We start from the raw sequence: 21,198 nt of genomic DNA, 5'->3' as shown, positions 1-21,198 counted from the left end.
TAAATAGTGCAAAGGTGAAATATCAGTCAGCCTCAAATTGAATGATCCCATAAGAATATAAATTAGGTGTTACAATTAATGAGGTTTTTATTGAACTTTCAATTATTCAAAAGCAGAACATTAATTTAAATGATCCATATGTGTCTTATTCTCCACTGTAATCCCCTCCTTTATCTTACTCATTCATCTCCCTTGCCATGCCATTCTTCGTTTACAGCACCCCTTTTTTAGTCATTAAAAAAAAAATACGCATTTAACACTTACTATATGCCAAGTGCTTCACTAAATGCAGGATACAGTCCTTAATCTCAGGAAGTTGAATCTAATAGGATTTGGACACATAACAGATCAAACATCACTGTCTCTGAAAATACTGGCACCACCATTTTTTTCATGTATATGTGAATATAATAATCATTACCTACACACAGGTATATATCCTGACATAAAAATCATGAAAAGATTAAAAAGTATATATGCTTTTGGAAGCTCTTCACCACTATCACATTAAGTATGAGGAATGGCTGTTTAATAATGGCTCCCATCTGCTGATGAAGAAAGGGAGGCAAAGCACAATTAAGCACTGAGAAAGCACTTTTGTTGAGAATGACTCACTGATAGATAGACTGAAATGGAGTTAAGTCAAGATATGGAAAACTTCATACTGTATGTCTGCCACATGGAGAACTTAGTAAGACTACAGAAGAAGGGATATTGATAAGAAAAGTTTATCCAGGATCCAGTTTAAAATTCAGTTTACCTCCCCAGCCCCTAAACTACCTGTCCTTCCTGTAACATGTGACAACGTTTAGCACACCTTCCTTCTTTTAACTCTCTTGTCTTAAGTCCGTGATTAGACTCTGCTGGTTCTCTATATGTTATTTTCTACCTGTAACTGGATTTTTTTTTCCCTACTTTGAACCCTTATTGTTTCTAAGTGGTCTACCCACAGTCTTCTCCTTTTCACAGACTCCCTAGGTGGTTTTGTCTACTTTTCTGGCTTCAACTACCAACTTCAGACCAATAGTTCCCCAATATCTCTAGGCTTAGTTTCTGCTTTTAGTTTACCATTTTTGTTTGTCTACAAGATCCTTCAGACACATCAACTTATGTTCCAAATCATGAGCCTGTGTTTCCCCACTGTCACCTTCATTTCTTATTTTGGATGATCGTGTAATACCTATGTTTTCCCAAATGTGAAATTTTATGCCATTCTTGACTCCAATTTCTCTCACCCTTGATACACAGAACTACACTAGCCAGTTTCTTTCTACAGTGTTGAGACAATCCTCTGCAAGTTCTTATTCATTGCCATTGTACTAATTACTTTCACCCAAACCACAGTCCTTACTGTCTACAGACCAAAGCCAAAACTCATTAGTATATTCCACAAACAAGTCCCAACTTCAAACAGTTCTTTCTTTCCCATAAACTTCTTTGCACTATTTCCATATAGCCACTGCTATGTCAGAGCAGTCTACTTACCAAACCTTGAATACATGCAACCTTTTTCTATCTCTGTCCTCTTATGTATGCCATTTCTTCTTCTGCCTGAAATGTTTTTCCTTCATCTGTTCATCACGCTTCTTTCAACAACTGCTTTCCTCGATCGTCACCAACCCATCAGAGTTCATAATTCTCTTGTCAGTGTTCCCCTACCACTTTATATTTGCTTTTCCTATTATTTATTATATTTTTGTTATGTTTCTGTTTTTATCACTATATGGTGAGCCTTTTAAGACTTGAGACTCTTTTCTTATTAAAATACTCTAACATTGCCAGACAACCTTGATTAAGCCATTAATCTCTCAATCTTTGTATCACCACCCATAAAGTTGAGATATAAATATACTTACCCTTCTCAACTCAAAAAGTTCATGTCAGGATCAAAAAAAAAAAAGCATATAAAGTACTCAGCAACAAGGAAAGACCTACACTAATGCTGGATAGTGTTTGATTTTTATCCTGCTTGCCAGGAATTGCATTGCTTTTCTATATAACCAAGAGTTCAAGTTTTAAAATTAAAATCACTAAAAACACATGTTTGTATATTAAACTCTACGTGACATTTTTCTTTTAAAATCTACAAGTGTTAAAACAAAGTTTGAAAACCACTTCTGTAGGTGACAGGAAGTCCTTGGAGGGTTTTGAATAGGGCGAATGATATTTTCAAGTGTATACTGAGAATAGCACATACTGATGTGTATGTTGGGAATAAACTTAAAAGAGAAGTGATGGGAAACAGGAAGTATAGATAGGTTATTACAGTAACACAGTCAGAAAGAGTGAGAGTTTAGAGAGCGAGAGCACAGAGGAAGTAGAAATAGAGGAGGAGATGTGTTTGATAACTGAGATAAAATTGGTAATACTTTGTAATTACTTGGATGTAGAAATCTTAAAAAGGAGTCCAGATTGTTAGTATTTCTAGATTTGATAAAACGAATGAATACACATTTCATTAACTTAGAAGATATAGAAACACATGAAGGTTTAGGACAGAAAAAAAATAAATTTTAAACATTCACAGTGATGTGTTTGTGGGACCTCAATATGAAGTTATTCCAGACAATGAGTGATTTTATTGTTCAAGAAAAATTTGGTTCATGACTAAATTCTGGACTAAAGATGTAACAACAGTTTGAGTACATGGTAGTTAAAATGTAAAGTGGACCACAGGCAGACACAGAAGTACACTGAGCGTCAAGATAATGAGATATCTGACTGTCACTGATATTTAAGGGGTGGGAGAACAAAAGGAAAACCAATGAAGACATTAAAGACAGAATTATCAGAGAAATGTAAACATAATCATGTGAGAGTGATTTCACAGGAGTCAAAAAGGTAGAGAATGTTTGTGAATGAATAATCAGTGCTTCAAGGGAAGTGAAGGAATACATGAAGATAAAACCTGTCCATCGGAAGTAGCATTTCAGAGATTCCCAGCGTTTTTTTGTCACCGGAGTCTCTGTGGATTCATGAGCACAAGAGACAATGTGATCGGTTTAGAGAACAAATGTGAGGAGAAGAAAGGAAAACATCAACTACGAACTACATTATTCTCTAGAAATCAAGATTAGGTTCAGAAGTTAGAAAAAAGTGATCATTAACTACAAAGAGTAAAAGAATCAAGAACGAGTTTGTCACATTTCAGACATGACTGATAGGGGTGTATTTTTGGTGTAAGAGAAGGCAACCAGAATGTAAGAAGGGTCAATAAATACAGGAAAATTGGGGGAAATAAAATGGATCACAGTTTTAAAGAAAAGTAATTCAAAGCTTAGTAAAGTTACCCAGAAATCAGAATTGTAAGTAGATGAGCCATTGGAGAGAAAGATGATGAAATGAGAGCAGGCTATAAATATGGTGGAAGACAGTGCTAGCATGTATACAGAGGTGGAAAAAAGTTAAATAAACAAAAAACAAAAATCCGGAAAGATTATAATTAATTCAGCTCTAGATTAGATTGAACTTTCACTACTATCTTAACATATATCCTTTGCATCTTTTCCAAGAAATAATCACTTAAAATATTTAGTTCATGTAGATTTAGTGGGTGTTGAACTAGACAAAAACATTCTGCACACATTTTTTCTAAATAGTTGGCACTCAGTGACCATGACTTGGAATTAACGGGCTAATAATGCACTTTCCATATGTGAGCACTAGGCTAAGTGTGCTAAGTGCACCACCTAATTAAACCAATACACTTGCGTTTAAGGTAGGAACACTGCCCCCTCTGTTCAAATGGGGGAAGTGAGAACCAATGAATCTCAGACACTAGTTCAAGATCACACTATAAGTGGTAGAGGTAGATCATCCCCAAGTCTCTCTGACCCCACGGCCCACACTCTCATTCCTGAGCCACATCTCCTCCTTACTGCCAAAGTTGCTCATAGCCTAAGACCCTGTGCTTTTGAATTTAAGAAAGGATGATTTCCAACTCTTTTTCCAGTTCCCTCCAAGTCTTAGCCGACACAAGCAGCATGAACACTACGCACGGTTTAAAGGATATAATCACAGACTCCCTACTTAGACCAAATACAATTGAATCTAAAATGTCCCACGTGCACTTTCCTCATTGCAGTATTTTTCATTCTGCAACCAGAGAATATACACATCAATACTTAAATTTAATATATGAAATTAAAACACTTGCAAGCTTTGAATGGCACTGACATTCAAACATGCTGGACTGAGGAAAAAGGTAATTAGAGCCGTAATTTTTGAAACATGACATTCTCATCACTACTCAAAGTAAAACAGATCTGAGATAATGTGGAGTTTAAATAGAAGTATAACAATCCAAGGGTCACATATGGAACAACATTTGGACATTATTTTCTGAATTCACTCATTTTTTTCATATCAATTATTTTTCCACATCTAGGAAGGTCCATAGCATTGGCTTTATTGACAATATTCAAGGCACTTTTATAGTTCTATTCATATTGATCTAGCATCCTAATTTGAGACCAGGATGAAACATTAGAAACCTTAATTTAACCCAAATATACAAAGCGAAACATGGAAAATTCAAATGATTAAATAACTTTTGCAAAGTCACACAATGTTTATTAGAAAACCAACACTAAATATTGGCTCTGTGTATGTTTCTTAATCATTTTGCCTTTTCTTGTAAAGTACTTTTGAGATGGGGATAATAATTGTTATATAGTCTTAAAAATGTGAATTATTCCAATGAAACCATGATTTATTTTTAGCCTAGAAGTTCTTACATGTCAACAAAATACTTTTAAAAGATCCAGTCTTCATATTTTAGACTTTTTTCAAGCTAACCTCCTCTACATATTTTGCCTTCTTTCCTCCCTTAATCATTGAATGTGTGCTTGTCTTACATATTAATAAATACACACCACGTACCATTAGTTAAAAAGTCTGTGTTTACGTTTTATTTTGTTGTTTTTTTACATCACTTTCTAGACAGATCAGGAGGCAGGGGAAGTTAAGGTATAGCAACAAATAAACAATAAAAGATGCTCTTAGCAGAGTATGTCACAAATTAAGGCATTGTTATAATAAATGCCTTTAGTTAATATTTTGGTGGCACTGAGCAGTTTGATGGTATCTGTTGAGTGAACAGAGATACAGACACATTCTTTCCGTTCTCTTTCTGGCCTAAACTTTCTAGAACTGAAATTTCAGCTTTGGTCAGTTAAGTGACATACACGCACTTACATTTATGACACTGTAGCCAACTCTACAATTCTACTATTTCAATGACACAAAGCCTAAAAAGGGAAGGAGGCACTTTCGCAACTTCTAAACAGTAAGAACAACTAAACCGCTTACCTGGAACACTCTTCTACAGAAGTACTATCTACACACCAAAATGTCAAGATAGTACAGATTTCCTGATTGGTGGGAAGCTTAACAGAATTTCCAGTATATATGCTAAATACTGTTTAGCAGAAGGTCATAACACCCTTGACACTTGAATATAATTTGATCACAAAAGATGTGTTGTAACTTAAGCCAGCGTTCGTAAATATTTTTAAACCAAGTACCATTTTAAAATACGTATTAAACATCTTCATTGTTTCAGAGATTCTGGCATGCCTACTCTTGTGGATGAAGGATTAAGGAGGGATGTGGAGGTATCATACTCCTCTTGAGAATCACTGGTAAACAAAAGACATATATTTACATACAGATCTTCCCTAAAGTAAAAAAAAACAAAAAAAAAAACTATAGTTATACTGTAAAGTATAGGAATTTATGTCAATCCTTGAGTTCTATAACATACACTGAAAAAGATGCTTTATGTATTATAAATAATATCTAATCCTAATAAAGCACACAGCAGATATTAGTTCAATTAGTCCTCATAAAATCCTTATTAAGTAGATACTATCATTATCCCACTTTACAGATGAAGAAACTGAGTCATAGTGAGTTTAAGTATTTTGCCTAAGCAGTAAAGCTGGGAAATGAATCCAGGTGGTATCTATGTTCTTAACCATTATAAAAATACACTGCCTATAATATACTGCCTACAAATTTTAATATTGACTTAACATATTTTTGAGAGTCCTTGCCGGTAAGGAAAAATGAAATCCATGTTCACCTTGTATAAATTTCAAATACGAATAAAATACACATCTGCATGTAATGTAATTTAGAATCTTTGCTTGCCCTGAACTTCTCTTAGCTTGTAAACTCATCTTTTTCTCAGTAGTTTTAAATTCGTGCTCTATGCTATCATATTTTAATTTTTTTCAATAGATTATATGAAACTAGAACTCCCTCAAATATTTTGGGTACTTATACTGAGTTAGGCAACAGAGATGTTATTTCCATTTTCCTATGAAGTTTAAATAACCATGAAGTAAAGGAGGCAGTACCATAACCTCAAGTCAGTGAATTAGCCGAGCACTCTGTTCTCCTGAGCTTGCCTCCTTTCTTTTGGGAAACAGACAGTTCTCTAAGTATCAGCCATGCGCTAACAGATGATTAAATCGCACAGCCAGTCAGCTGGAGTCTTGCGGAAAGCTCCAGGAGGAGACGCTATGGACGAGAGAAAGCCACTCAGAAGCTCAGAGCAGCAGCTATTTCTCAACTCTACTAACTTATTGCAGACAGAGCTGGTTCAGCTCTCCTGGGGCATGCCGACTACTCTCGGGGGTAGGCCATGGCACCTAATGGCATCGTGACACAATTACCATTCTGCGTATCACTGTAAATTAAGGACACACACAAATAACTTGCGAGGTAGAAAAAGAAAACTGATATTCTCAGATCTTGGAGGGAGAGAAGATTTCTCAATACTGAGGAGTACAAATGTTAATACGGTTTTGAGGAAAACCTGGTCTCTCTGGTAAGGTCTCAAGTCAATTTAACACAGCATTTCTTGGAGGTCAGAGCCTGTTAGCCCCCTGAAAAGTTTTCTGTTGAACAGTCAGTAAATGCATTTCTCAGGACTGTGTTTAATCAACTGTGAAAGAAATGAGGGATTTAAAGGTCTTCGAGTTAAGGGCAAAAGAAGCTAACCATCAGGTTAAGAAGAAACAAATACATTATTCAAATCCTGGGAGAGACACTGCAGTCCTTCAAAGTCCTTTTGCTAGAAATAGAAAGAGATTACCTTTATAATCTCTTCCATAATCTGGGTGAAATTAAACCTAGAAAATTAGCCTATCTGAAATTTTGCCATTCATTATACTACTCTTCTAAGTTTAAAATCCTTTTTTTTTTTTTTTTTTTGTCAAATACAAAGCCTGATGTGGGTTAAATTGTGGCAAAACCAGAGAAGCACAATTCTGGAAACAAGTAGCTATTTAAATCCCTCCCAGCCCGCCTCCCCTCTTCCTTTCTGCTAGCCCATGCCATCAGTCTTCCATTTAACAACATATGAATGACTTCACATTAATACAGTCAGATAACCTTGGGCAAATTATGTATTTCTATTCCTGTTACTACTTACTAAAGACTCAATGAAAGTCTTTACTCCCTCATGTATCCCAGGGAGCATAGGTAGATTTAATTTCAAGGACTGAAAATGATTTCTGGAATATCTTTAGTTGGAGGCAATGTTTTTCTTTAGCAAAATGCATTCATTTTAATCATTCATTCCATTTATTCATTTGGAAATCAATAAAGACACTAAATTAATTCTGCAATTTACTAAGGCAAAAATCCCATTTAATTGAATAAGTGTTTAAGAGAAGAGCTACTATTCTAGCCCCAGTGGATACAACATGTATGCTATGTTTGTCTCTTACTGAGTCTCTAAAGACTATTCGAAGCTCGACTTCAAAAAATTATCCAACTCCCAACACAGAATAGACTATTTCCTTTGTGAACTAAAATATAAAGAAAGAAAATATGTTTTTGGTTCATTTGTGATAGCATCTTTTCTTAATTTTCATTTGAGAATAATCAGTTATCTTAATTTTCCTCTGTCCTCATTTAAAGACAGTGAAATTAAAAAAAAAACATTGATGTTCCCACTTTTCAAACAATGGATCACTTCTGATTAAACTTCGATTGAACATTAAACTTTCAAACTTAAAATAAATTGCCTCTCTTTTCTTTTTAATTTGGACCCAATTTCCAGCTGCCCTCAGGTCACTTGATGGTAATTAATTGATTTATGAATCAACGGAAAGGAGATTCAAATTGGAAAAAAAGAAAAATTGTGAGTTTTTTTCTAGATTTATGACCAATATTTTATAAGTGACTGAATTCTCCCTAAGTTATTTATATTCATCATTTAGCAAATTTCACATTTATAAGGTATTTTTAGGAAAGTTAAATGTTCACATTTAATTCCACTTTTGATTATTTATTATTTGCCTTTGAGGAAAATTTTAATCAAAGTATCATATCATAATTATTAGCACAATTATTAAGTTATTCCATTGTGATTTGATAGAATAACCAAATCTGAAGGGCTGCAGCAGTAATTCTCATCAACCTCTCAATATAGGCAGCAAGGTACATTAAGTTAAATAGGAATTTTGTTTGTTTGTTTCTTTTTTTTTTTTAAGATTTTTTTTTGGGGGGGAGGAGATAATTAGGTTATTTATGTATTTACTTTTTATGGAGGTACTGGGGATTGAACCCAGGACCTCATGCTTATTAAGCATACTCTCTACCACTGAGCTATACCTTCCTTCCCTCTAAATAGTACACTAATTTTTGAACCTAGGTTTGAATTCTGCCTCTGCTAGTTACTGTGGTGACTCTGAACAGGCACTTTAACTCTCTGACATTGTTTCTTAGGAGTATTATTGAAATCTTGACATAATGCACTCAGAGTATTATTGTATATTATTATTATTATAGCCATATATTTAAAACATATATGTTAATAATAAATGTATTAATAATAGTTATATATTGTTATTAAGTATTATTAAATGAGACAACCCAACAAGCAAAACACTTAGAATGGTAGGTGGCACAGGGCAGTAGCTCAATAGTAACACATTAATACTACTACTATTATTATTATTATTACTATATTAGTGTATCTTACTAAACTCTGTATCCTCAGTGCTTAGTGTGACTTCAGACACATTAATTAATATACTGAGCTTAATATATGTGAATATCAGAATCATACATTATCAAACATACCATACTGAAAGGGAAAAGACAGAGTTTTTAAATCCTCAAAAATGTCTTGAATATTTTAAAGAATTCTGATACATTACTTGAGAATTAAAAATTCAAAGTAGCAAATAATAATCCTGGATTGTAAGACAAGTAAGCAAAAAGACAAGAGCTTTAGGTGCTCTTTTAAACTATTGTAGCTCCCTGTGTGTCCACGGGCACATGTCAAATATTTTCATGGTCTCTCCCCTCATCTGTAACAGTTAAACAAATGTTTATTGAGCTACAGGTTATTTCTTACCCATGCACAAAGAATAAATTACAGCCACTAAGATTAAGAAACAGACAAACATGAGAAATGAAGGTGCAAGTATGCAAACATGTGTATGAATGTGTTTGTGTCTGTGTGTGGAGAGAAATGAAGATAAATAAAATTTACTGATGCACACAATCTGGAAAGATAAACACACATATGTATGCAAATATATATATATATATAGCAACAGTAGATTTATGTATATATGCGATATATAAATATGGTATATTTGTTTATGCATTTATGAAGAAATAAAATTTACTTAACAAACTAAATGACAAAATAGAGACATACATAGGATGCTAATTTCAAATGATGGATTGGGGGTTCAGAGAAGGGACCCTGAGGAAAGCACTTTCTTCACTCGATTTTGAAAGATAAGATGCAGTTAGGAAGAAAGAGGATTTAGCATATTGGAAGCAAAGGGAAAAGCATGTTCAAAAGCAGACAGGTGAAGAACTTGCTCAGTAGCTGGACACCCTCAGAATTTCGTGTTAACTAGCTAGAATGAGTTGGCCAGGTGCAAGGACGTGACATAAAGGAAAGTCACTGGAGATCTTAATACAGTGCCAACGTATTTGGACTTTATTCTGAAGATAATCAAGAGGCAGCTTTAAGGTTTCAAATAGGGAGTGAGGAAGTTTGATTAGGTTATTTCAATGGCATCTCGGCTCTAACATTCTATGATTTTATCAAAGGTACTCGAAAGATTTTTTTTCAAAATTGTTTGTATCAACTCACTCTGAAAATATAATAGAAACTCAGCTATATAAATATTTATCACTTTTATAAATTATGTCCTGGCCACAGTGTGGTTATAAAATGAAAAATACTGCTTTTTCGTAAAATTTTTTACAAGTGTTAAACAAAGCAGTTACAGCCATGAAAGAAGCCATATTTGATTTAAACACCATCAAAATGTTTTTTTGATTACAGTTCAATAATGCAAACTATCACTAACAAAAAGTGAAGATAAAATCTGTTTACAGCAAAAGTCATCATAGATCATTTTCCACAGAACAAAGCTCCTTTCCTATGTTAGCCTGACTGCAGTAACAGAATTTTGTTTATGCAGTTGCATTCAGTAATGTCCAAAACATGTAATCCAGTTCAATAATGACTACTTTGGTTTTTATCCATATAATTACCCCTCTTGTATAATGATACACCATCAGATTGCATATTGTCTGCAGAACAACTCTCACTTCCTAATTTACTAAGAAAGGAGGGAAAGTTGATAACAATCTGCTTCCACTGGATGATCTTCTATGTGTTTCAGTTTGTAAATTAAATGAGACAAGTATGTTTAAATCGCTAACATGGTAAATGGATGATAGGAAAATTTAACAAATATAAATTTATTAACAATTTTAGGCATTATTTTTCGGCTCCACATCTTAACTTTAGAACTGATATTTCAGAACTGGAAAAGACGTTAGCAATTAGTCTGGAGAACCTCTCTTTTTACATCTGAAGAAACGGGAGCATAAGGATGGTGACTGATTCATCTAATAAAAAGAGAACCTGTAGTGGGACAGCTAGGGACAGACTCTCAGGCCCTTGTGAAGAGAAAAGTGCTTGTTCCAGTCACCACACTGCCATTTCCCACCACCAGGTAACTTTTCTAAACTGCCCATTGACACGGTCAGTCATTCACAACACAAGCACGGCAGATGGCCTGCAGTACAAAAGGAGATGGGGGAGTGCAGGAATACCTAAGTTCGTGTTCTCTCGGCCATGCTGTACAGCAACTAGATTTTTGCCCATTGTTAAATCCACTCACTTTGATGAGATTTAAAAAGAGAAGAAAAGCTGAGACTAGTAAAACCATGAATGCTAGCAATGTATTTCCTGTAACAGTATTCCCTCAAATGGAAGAAGCATGCGCACACAGACAAATACACTTAGGCACATGTAAGGACAAAGGTAAACAAGGAAAGTATATGAATGCTCCCCATTTCTTTCATAAAGATGATGTCATGTCTATACATATTGACTTTCTTCAGTGAAAATCTTTCCCATGTTTTCTTTCCTGGAATCATTCTAATTTTTAAATAGAGGTCTTTAGTTATGTGAAAAATTCTTGAAAATTCTTTTTTTTTTTTTCTCTACTGGTTAACTCTGATAGATTGTGACCGCAAGGCCAAAGTCAGGTGCCATCCTCATGTGTACTAACAGGCTTGTCACTGAAAACATTTCCTTTCTGGGTCTCTATGGTCATCCTAGCTAGTGATCTTGGAAACAGGCACTGTTGTCCAAAAGGGAAACCGGCTCCACACAGAAAAATGACTTAGGACAGTCATCACTACTAGAAAAACCTTCTTACATGAGGCTTTGGATCAATAGGATTATCTTTTTGTGGGTACATATTACGGCGATGCCAGGGAAAGTGGTGCACGTCAGCAGCAAATATTTTAGAAATAATAAGAGCCAGTGATATGAACAGTGCCCAACAGCGGTAAGTCAGGCATCGTAGCAAAATGTTAATATTTGCTAGTTTTACTTTTATGCCACTCTGGAAGCAACTTACACTTTGCATAAAGCAAACACTCAGTAAACTTGTGATGGAAAAATAAAAGATCATTAGACTTTCCATGAATTAAATTCATTATAAAATTTCTAGTATTATTTAATCAACCTATGTTTGAAAGACTTATTTAAAAGACAATTTCATTCTCCTACACGACTGCTATACGAATGCTTAAATGATGGTCTTATTTTGCATTCAAGAGGTATGCCAAAGTCTGGGGAAGCATGAAGGAGAAAGAAACACTGGGAGTGAAGATAAAAAGAAAAGCAGAACAAAAATAATTCTGTGTCTGCACTACAGGCTCTCTGTTCCTTTATAGAATGGGTTTGGGTTTCCCTTTCAATAAATCAAGCAGTGAGCAAGGGACTCGTTTCGCAGATGAACTGCTTGTAAGAAATTATATATTATGGATTTTTTTTTAATACGGGAAATGTAGATTTAGGGGAAAATGGCACCAATACACCTTATTTAACAGATTAAGAGGGAGAAAAGACTTTAATTAAAAAAAAGATATTTTCAGTAAATTACCTCATGGCCTACAATCTGAGGTTACAAAGTATTATCTCCCATTAAATGAAACACAAAAACACATAGCCAATAACCAAAAATCCGAAAAGTATCTGTAGGACATGACCCAGAAGAGGCTGCCCCTTCTGCAGCAATGGGGATCCAAAGACAGGATGCTCTCCAGGCTTTGACACTGACATGGCGACCTTGGACAAGATCCTTAACACTGTCCCACTTCAGTTTTCAATTAATGTGGGACACCTGGCTTCCTTGGAATTCTACATTTCTCAGATTTTGGATTCGGTGCTTCCACACCCTGCACACACACACATCGCTGGCTTTTCTGGCTCTAAGCGCTGCTAGAATTAGCCACAGAGCTATTCATATTTACTGGTGCCTCTGCTCCATCCAGAGCAATGAAATCAGCATCACAAGACTGACCTCACAAGATACCTTTTAGCAAAATCTCTTTTAATGGGAGTCAACCTCTTCCCTCTTCGTGGAGGTGCGACTGAGAAGAAAGGCATAATTACAGGTATTTAATAGATACTAGTTTATAACAAATTTGAATTCCACGGTAGCTGTTAGCTGATTTTGTAACATTTCAAACAACTTTCTCTTATCGTGGGAAGTAATACATAATAAAAACTATTAGATAATACATTGAACTTTCTATAGACTTGCCAAATGGGCCCTTGCCATCTGCCTCCGTAAGGACTGAATCACGTTGGCACTTGCCACCTACCTCTGCTTGAATTAAATCACGACCCGCTGCAGCCCTGACCGCCAGCACTCCCGGAAAGGAGGTCAGGGTGGAGATCAGGAATGAGGCGCTCCGTGCTCTGGGAAAACTGGCAGAACAGGCCTTCCGATAGTTAGATATTTTCAGAAGATTTTATGAGCCCAAATTCTTGCGTTTCCTCATATCTAGAAAAGCACTAAAATCGTTAAAGGTGACACCTGCTCTTCGTGACCAGCCTAAATGTGTGCTTGACTGCAAGTGCCCCCTTCAATGAAATCATGTATAATATTGAGTTTTCCCCTGCCTCTTTGGAGCAGTTCCTCAGAGCTCTCTGGTATGTTCTCTCCCAGGCTATAGTCCTCATTCTGCCCCAAATAAAACTTAACCCACAACTCTCATGTTGTGTGATTTTAATTCAGTCGACAGACTCTATTACCTTTGCCAACAAAATAAAGATGAGGTTCTACTTGCTGTGTATATATGAATGTATCAAGGAGTACACAAGTATAATTCTCAAGTTATGAGTGGAAGAAAATTTTCAACAACAACAAAAACACTTTAGCAGAGTAGAGGAAAAAAGTCTAATTATAAATTAAAGACATACTACTGTTATCCACGTAAATTACTGAGAAAACATTTGAGAAAAACACAATCAAATTTAACAATGGATATGTGATAATAGATCTTTTTCTCTTTATTCTATTTCTTTCCATTTTTTCAATAATGCACATGCATTATTTTTATAAATAAAAACACTGGAATTGAAAAAATATATGGCCTAAGTTTTTCATGGAACTCTCAGCTGAAAAACCTTTGGCTTAAAGCCAGAATTTTTCCCTCATGCTCAAAAGAAGCCGAACTTTACAATACACCTGCTTCCTCTCTTCTGTATAATTTCTTTTTATATTCATGGAGTGAGCTGCAATTCAACAGCTTTTGTGGCCTTCTTCTCTCTTCTCCCCACTTGGTGTGGCATGAAAGACATTTCAAAAAAACAATATAAACAACTCAATTGCTTGTTAAATTTTATGTTAAGGATATGCACTGACCCAGAAAAATCACCAGACAGCCAGACATGCTGCTGAAATTTAAGCATCCCTGCCCACCTACTTGTTGTTTACAGAGAAAGCAAGCAGTGACCTGAAATTGCTTTCCTCTTCTCTGACACTTCAGCAAGAGAAACCAAGCCAGGAGGAAGGAATGGGAGCAGGTGACGTTTTTCCTACGTTATTCTACTTGTTTTGAGTAGAGCCGATTTGTTATAAGGATTAAGAACAAATTCAACACAGTCCATTCATGTATCTGAATGTAGAGGTGGGCTTCAAACACAGCAGAAGTGTGATCTGTTCTGTCACCATGTCACAATGCTTTGTCCTCCTGGGAAGACCCATTAGTGAACATCCACTGGCTTTAGCAGTAAGGGGTTCTGCAATGTCATACCTCAAATATTATGAACATTTTAGCTGAATTTACATTGAAGGAAAATATGTTTGTCCTGAATGTGACAAAAAAGATCTCCTCCTTTTGTTACCGTCTCTCTCTCTCTCTCTCTTTTTTTTTTCTGATATCCCAGCAGCAAAGAAGCATTTGTGTAAGAAAAAAGACATCTCACAGTTACTCTGATCTTGCTCAGACGATCAGACAGGGAAAAACAATACTCATCCTCTACACATTAGGATTTCTCCTTCCCATGGCTCTGCTCTTCAAGCAACCTTCACCAAATCCTAGTTAGAGTACCTGCTTCTAACCAAGGTGCTGGGGCATGAAATATTAATTTGTATTTCTGAGGAATTCTTCAACAGATTCAAATTATTTGGCACTTTAGAAAGAAATAGCTCAGTACCCTTTGGAGTTGCAAGGCTTTTTGTTGTTGTTTTTCGGTTCCTTTTCAGCCCTTTCCTTCTGTCCCCTCCCAGGATACATAAAGTATAATGGCAGTGTAGGAAGCAGTTTGATAAAACTCGCTGAGGGGATCAGATGGTTAAGCTCCAGGATGGGAGAATCTGGTCCTGAGTGTAAGCACTCTCTCCTGCCAGCCTTGGGAGGATAAACTTTCCTTTGGATTTTACCAAGAGATGCTGAGCAATAGGGCCACACTCTAAAATAAAGTGATGCTTTTATTCACCCTGAGAAGATGCTCTAGTAATGTGCTTCATAATTTAGTAATTTATTATAAAACAGAAAACATAGGTTGCAATTTATTGTCCCACAATATCAAAAATGGGAGGCAATACTGCAGAATTATAATTAAATGTTGGTTTAAAACAACATTTGGGTGAAAAACAAGCATTTGACATTGCAGGTGTTTTCAGGCTGAGAAGCAAATGAAGGTTAGACAAAGGAGGCTGGATAAAACAGTGATAAGACCTATGCTTTAACTTAGAAAAGAAGGCAAATGAGCCTGTCTTTTGCCTTCCTCCAAATTTCCATCTTTTTTTTTTTTCTGATAACCCCAGTTACTCTAACAAAGTCTTCAACCTGCATTAAACATACACGCATAACATGATTTCCTCAAAAAAAATTTCCCTACTTCCTACTGATACATCCATTTTCTCTTTAATGGGAATAAAATCTTCCCTATCTACACCCAGAAATAAAGGCTTAGAAAACAAATGCAGATTTGAACAAACACATTAATTGAAAGATGGTTCTCAGATACTTTGTCTAGAGTAGCACAAATGACTCAGATACCTGAACAGCAGTTAGAAGACAGGACACTAGAGAGTCTTCACTGAGGGAGGAAGAAACAAAGAACAGAGGAGCTGGCGGCACGGATGTCGTGAGCAGATGACTGGCATCAGGTCTCTGCTGATTCTGACGACGGCTTGGGAGGCGAGATAACGTGAAAGGGAAAGGGTTTCTCCTTAACAGGGTATGAAACAGAAGACATGTTTTATGATTTTGGGATCCTTTACTGAGCTCCACCTCAGCATGGAGAAGCAAAACCTGCAAGTCTGCCAAAGCCAAGCATGTTCATACAGAGGAAGCTGTGTGGCTCATGCTAACCACACTGGCTCCATATTCCCGTTATAATGCTCTAGGTCTGCCTTCTCACTCTCTTGTCTGGGCCACAGCGGTAGTCCTCCAATTGGTCTCAGTGATTCCTTTCTAGCTTGTTTCACTTCTGGAGTCACCTTTCTAAACTGCAGATCCAGTGAGAATGTTTCCATGCTTAAAATTTTAATTTTACTTCATTATATAAGGAATCACACCCCAAGCATATGATACAAATGAATTTACTTACATAACAGAAACAGACACACAGACATAGAAAAAAAAAACTTACGGTTACCAGAGGGGAAGCAGGGGCAATAAATTATGAGTTTGGGATTAGCAGATCCAAACTACTATATAGAAAATAGATAAACAACAAGGTTCTATTGTATAGCACAGGGAACTATATTCAATATCTTGTAATAATCCATAATGAAAAAGAATATATATGTGTATAACTGAATCACTTTGCTGTATACCAGAAACTAACACAACATTGTAAACCAACTATATTTCAACCAAAGGAAAAAAAGATAAACAGATACAAGTAGAGAAGAATCTGAAAAAAAAAAACAAAAACAAAAACAAAAAAACCCCACCCCAAACATCATGCACATAATGGCTCAGCCAGGAATATATAACCTAAACCTAATATTAAAAAATGTACAACAAACTCCAAATGGGGAACATTTTATTTAAAATAGTGAGGTGGAAGAAAAGGGAGACTGAATGTTTCAAAAAATGTCAATGTCGTAAAAGATGAAGAAGAAATCACAGTGAGCTACCACCTCACAGCCATTAGGATGACGACCATCATAAATAATAACAACTACTGGTGAGGATGTGGAGAAAGTAAACCCTTGTGCACCTCTTATGGGAATGTAGAATGGCACAGCTGCTGGAGAAAACAGTATGAAGTTTCCTCAAAAAATTAAAAGTAGAATAACCATATGATCACACAATTCCACTTCCAGGTATATATCTGAAAGAACCGGAAGTGGGGTCTGGAAGAGATACACTCACATTCACAGCATTATGCATGAAAGCCAAACCAGGAAAACAATACAAGTCTCCATAGATGGATGAATGGCTCAGCAAAATGTGGTGTGTACACACAATAGATTACTCAGCTTTACAAAGACAGGAAATTCTGCTATTTGCCACAACATGGATATACCTTGAGGATATTATGCTAAATGAAACAAGTCAATCACAAAAAGAAAAATACTAAGTGATGCCACTTACATGAGGCTCCTGAAGCAGTCACAATCATAGGGACAAAAAGCAGAATGCTAGTTGCCAGGAGTGAAGAAAATGAATGGGGAGTTACTGTTTAAAGGGTATAGAGTTTCAGTTTTAAAAGGTGAAGAGAGCTATGGAGATGGCATGATGGTGATGGTCATGCAAAAATATGAATGTATTTATTATCACTGAACTGAACACTTAAAAATGGTTAAGATGATCAATTTTCTGTTATGTATATTTTACCACAATAAAAACTGAAACAATATATATAAAAAAAGAGAAAGACTGTGTAAATGTTCCAGATTAATGAGCCTAAAAAGCATATTAACTAAACACAGCATCTGATCTTAGAGTAGTTCTCATACTAGAGAAAAATGAAGATCATAAAAGATATTAATGGGCCAATTGAAAAGACTAGAATGCAAACAGTAGATTAGATAAAAAGAACTCTATTAATGTGAAATTTACTGAAGTAGATACTGTATTGAGCTACGTAAGAGAATATTCCTGCTTTGGGGAAATGTACAGTGACATATTTAAGGTAAAAGAACTTGCTTACATAATGTATTTTAAAATACTTCAGATATAAAGACATATCTATACCTATCTATCTACAGGTATCCCCATGTCTATCTCGGTATCAACACAGAGAGAGGGAAAGGGAGAACAAAGGACTGATAAATGGTTAAGAGAGTTAACAACAGGTGATTCTAGGTAAAGAGTATGTAAGATTTGTATTATTATTTGTATTAGTCTATTCTTATTCTTGCAACTTTTCTGTAAGCTTGACATTCTTTCCAAATAAAATGTTAAAAAAAAAAAAAGAATTAAGTCCTAAATTCTGCACGTGAAATCTGAGGCCCTTCAGAGTTTGGCCTTAGCCTATCTCTCCAGGTCCTTTAGTTTCCCAGCACTGTACTGAAACTGGTACTTTCTGAATCACAGCACAGATGTTCATCAAGCCCTGTAAGTCTGCTATTCTTGTGTATAATGATTATCTACTGATCCTATAAAGCCCAGCTCAATGATCATGTCCAGGCTTTTCAGTCAGAATTAAATGCTCATCTTTGTCCTACTGAAATACATACACAAGTATAAATACTTATCACCATGTTTGTAAGTTCAGATCATGGGACAATGCCTATATTATATTTCAATAAAACTCTGAAATAAATGAATGATTCCTAATATTAATTAATCATAATTGAATGTTAAACATTAATTAATTAATGCTAAGTGACTATGGTTCCACAAAGAATTTATCCAGTAATGGACACAAATAAATGTGCATGTGCATTAGCCAGATTAATATTCTCTGTCTTATCTTATCATTTTTTTCTTATCTATTTTCTTCTTCTCAATAGTCACTATGTATAAACAAGAAAACTGCCAAGATTCATATTTTCTGAAGAGAAGCTTACAGGCTATTAAAATCGAGAAAAATTCTTATACACATATTAATAAAATTCAGATCTACATGATTATACATTAACTTATATGTTAACATATATACATACATATATATGTAACCTGAATTATAAAAATTACACGTTTATTGTGTCTTTACACCTGATGGAAATTCATATAAATGCTGGTAAGTTCCAAGGAACTTAGAGCTTCATTTCTTTAAAACAAAAATTCCATTTTGTGTAATTACTTCTGGTAAATACCTACAGTAGAGCTATGGTCATTTATCTTTACTGAAAGTATGTTTTATAGCTAAAGATTTTATAAAACCACAATCAAACGGAATGATCTGATTTTTAGTTTTGGTGTTCAGTGTTTCTGGAGAGATTTAAATGCATGTGTGAAGGCATTAAACCTTCCTTTTAGCCATCGGTTAACCACTGTGTGGGTACAGACCCAACCATTTAACCAACTAACCTCAAGTTTTACCTAGAACAAGAAATATTTCTATGGATGATAGCATGAGTCATTCACTGTGTTCAACCCATTCCAGGTATTTTAAGAGTAAGAAGTCTAAAATATCAGATTCTGACATTCTTCATGTCAGCATATTACTGTGAACTTATAACTTGCCCCAAATCACCAGATAGTCTGTGCTCCTGACACATTCGTTATATTCAATCACTGTATCAAAATAAAACGGAACTTTTCATATTGTGCCCAATATCACAGAGCTAAAAATAATAAACTTTTTACTGTTTGGCCTAAGAAAACATGGGGAAAAAACATTCACTTTGTCAAGTACATAAATAAGACTTTAGAAATAACTTAAAAATATGTATTTCACATGTTTGGCATTAAATAGTATGCTATTAACTAATTCACTTTTAATTATGTCAAAACAATAAGAATAGATGGTTATGTAAACCTTTGTAAGAATATGACCATATGTTTTAAAAGTAAACTTCAGGTACCTAAAAAATTGATAGAAATGATTAGAAGGCATTTTTAAGGTGTGAAATGAAACTGCTGCCTTCATTTAGCCGTATGCCGAAATTTGTCCTTCCTGAGAGGGAAAGAAGAAACAAAACTCTTTGTTCGACACAGATTTTTCCTGTATCATAATTAGAAATGCAGATGGGAAGTTTAAATTAGGCAATGGTTGACAGGAGGAAAGACATTTGCTTTAAAACTGTTGGGAGTGATTTCAAGTTCAAATCCTTCGAAATGAAACAAGGTCCATTTGGCACAGAATGTAATACAGTGGCACATGATCTGGTTAGTTGGCTCAAGTTTGGTTAAGACTAAAATGCATCTGTGAGACAAAAGATAAATAAGTTACATACTGGTAAGGGATCCTCAGAAAAAAATGAATTTGTTTTACATTTCCAAAAGCTAACATATTAAGGCTTTCCAAGTCTCTCCACAAGCTCATCTAATACTTCTCTGTGATGGCTTTTACCTTAAAAAGGAAACATCTGCTATGCAATGAGATGTGATTCTTTTAGAATTTAAGATTTTATATATATACATACACACACACACACATATCATACATTCAAAACTGAGTGTCTTGAGACTCGAGGGATATATATATTTGTAATATATATACTTCCCTGAACTTTTCTTTCTAGCCAGGGACATATAACTGTAAATCCTGTAAATAATTCTTTACAGTAATCAGAAATATTGATGTAAATCCTTAAGATATGTATAGCTTGATTTAGGTTTTCAGAATTATAAATTGCATATGGAATTCAGTTTTATTGAAATTAAATATTACAAACTATGGAATATGACATTGTCCTGCTCTTACACAGCTGATAAGGGCCTAAGAGTTGCATTCATAAAACAATTAGATAATGTTTATTTTAAATGTTACTTTTGATTATTTATGTGATGTTAAATAAAAGCAATTATTTTAAATTCTTTCTATAATGATGTTGATTTGCGCACACAGTGATGAAGAGTACCATCATAGTAAAAACACCAGTTTGGCCAAATGAAGCCTAAGCTACTAAAGAAGCATTATTAGTGAGTAGAGTTACATTATATTCCACCTTCATTAACTGGAAAAGGAGTGTTGTTAAATAATACATTTCTAGTTTCTTTCATGATGGTGTTCAGTTTCTCAACTCCTGATTTTGTTCAATCAGTAATAAGATAAAGCCTACAGGGACCAAACAAATCTAGAACACTAACTTTGCTTACAGTGTGTCCTTAAGTTAATTATTCTCTGGATTCTGACTCCTGCTTTGTGACCTGACTGACTCACTACTGTTCTCTCAGTTACTGAATTAATATTTCCTCTTCCGTCCTCCCTTCCTCTCCTCCTTCTAGTTCTGATACTTTATTTACTCATATATCATCAGAGTAGTAATC

The 21,198-nt window shown here is 35.0% G+C and overlaps 1 protein-coding gene and 1 non-coding gene across 7 annotated transcripts in view; both read right to left on the bottom strand.

Annotated features, from left to right (window-relative positions):
* The window catches only part of NAALADL2 (N-acetylated alpha-linked acidic dipeptidase like 2), a 1,170,852-nt gene that overhangs the window by 164,245 nt on the left and 985,409 nt on the right, over positions 1-21,198 (bottom strand). The window lies entirely within an intron of this gene.
* On the bottom strand, positions 8,561-8,633 carry TRNAI-AAU (transfer RNA isoleucine (anticodon AAU)). Its single transcript has one exon. It is a non-coding gene; the product is annotated as a tRNA-Ile (tRNA).

The sequence above is a fragment of the Vicugna pacos genome, chromosome 1 (assembly GCF_048564905.1).
Source record: "Vicugna pacos chromosome 1, VicPac4, whole genome shotgun sequence".
Taxonomy (NCBI): domain Eukaryota; kingdom Metazoa; phylum Chordata; class Mammalia; order Artiodactyla; family Camelidae; genus Vicugna; species Vicugna pacos.
This window is presented reverse-complemented; position numbering and strand designations above follow the sequence as displayed.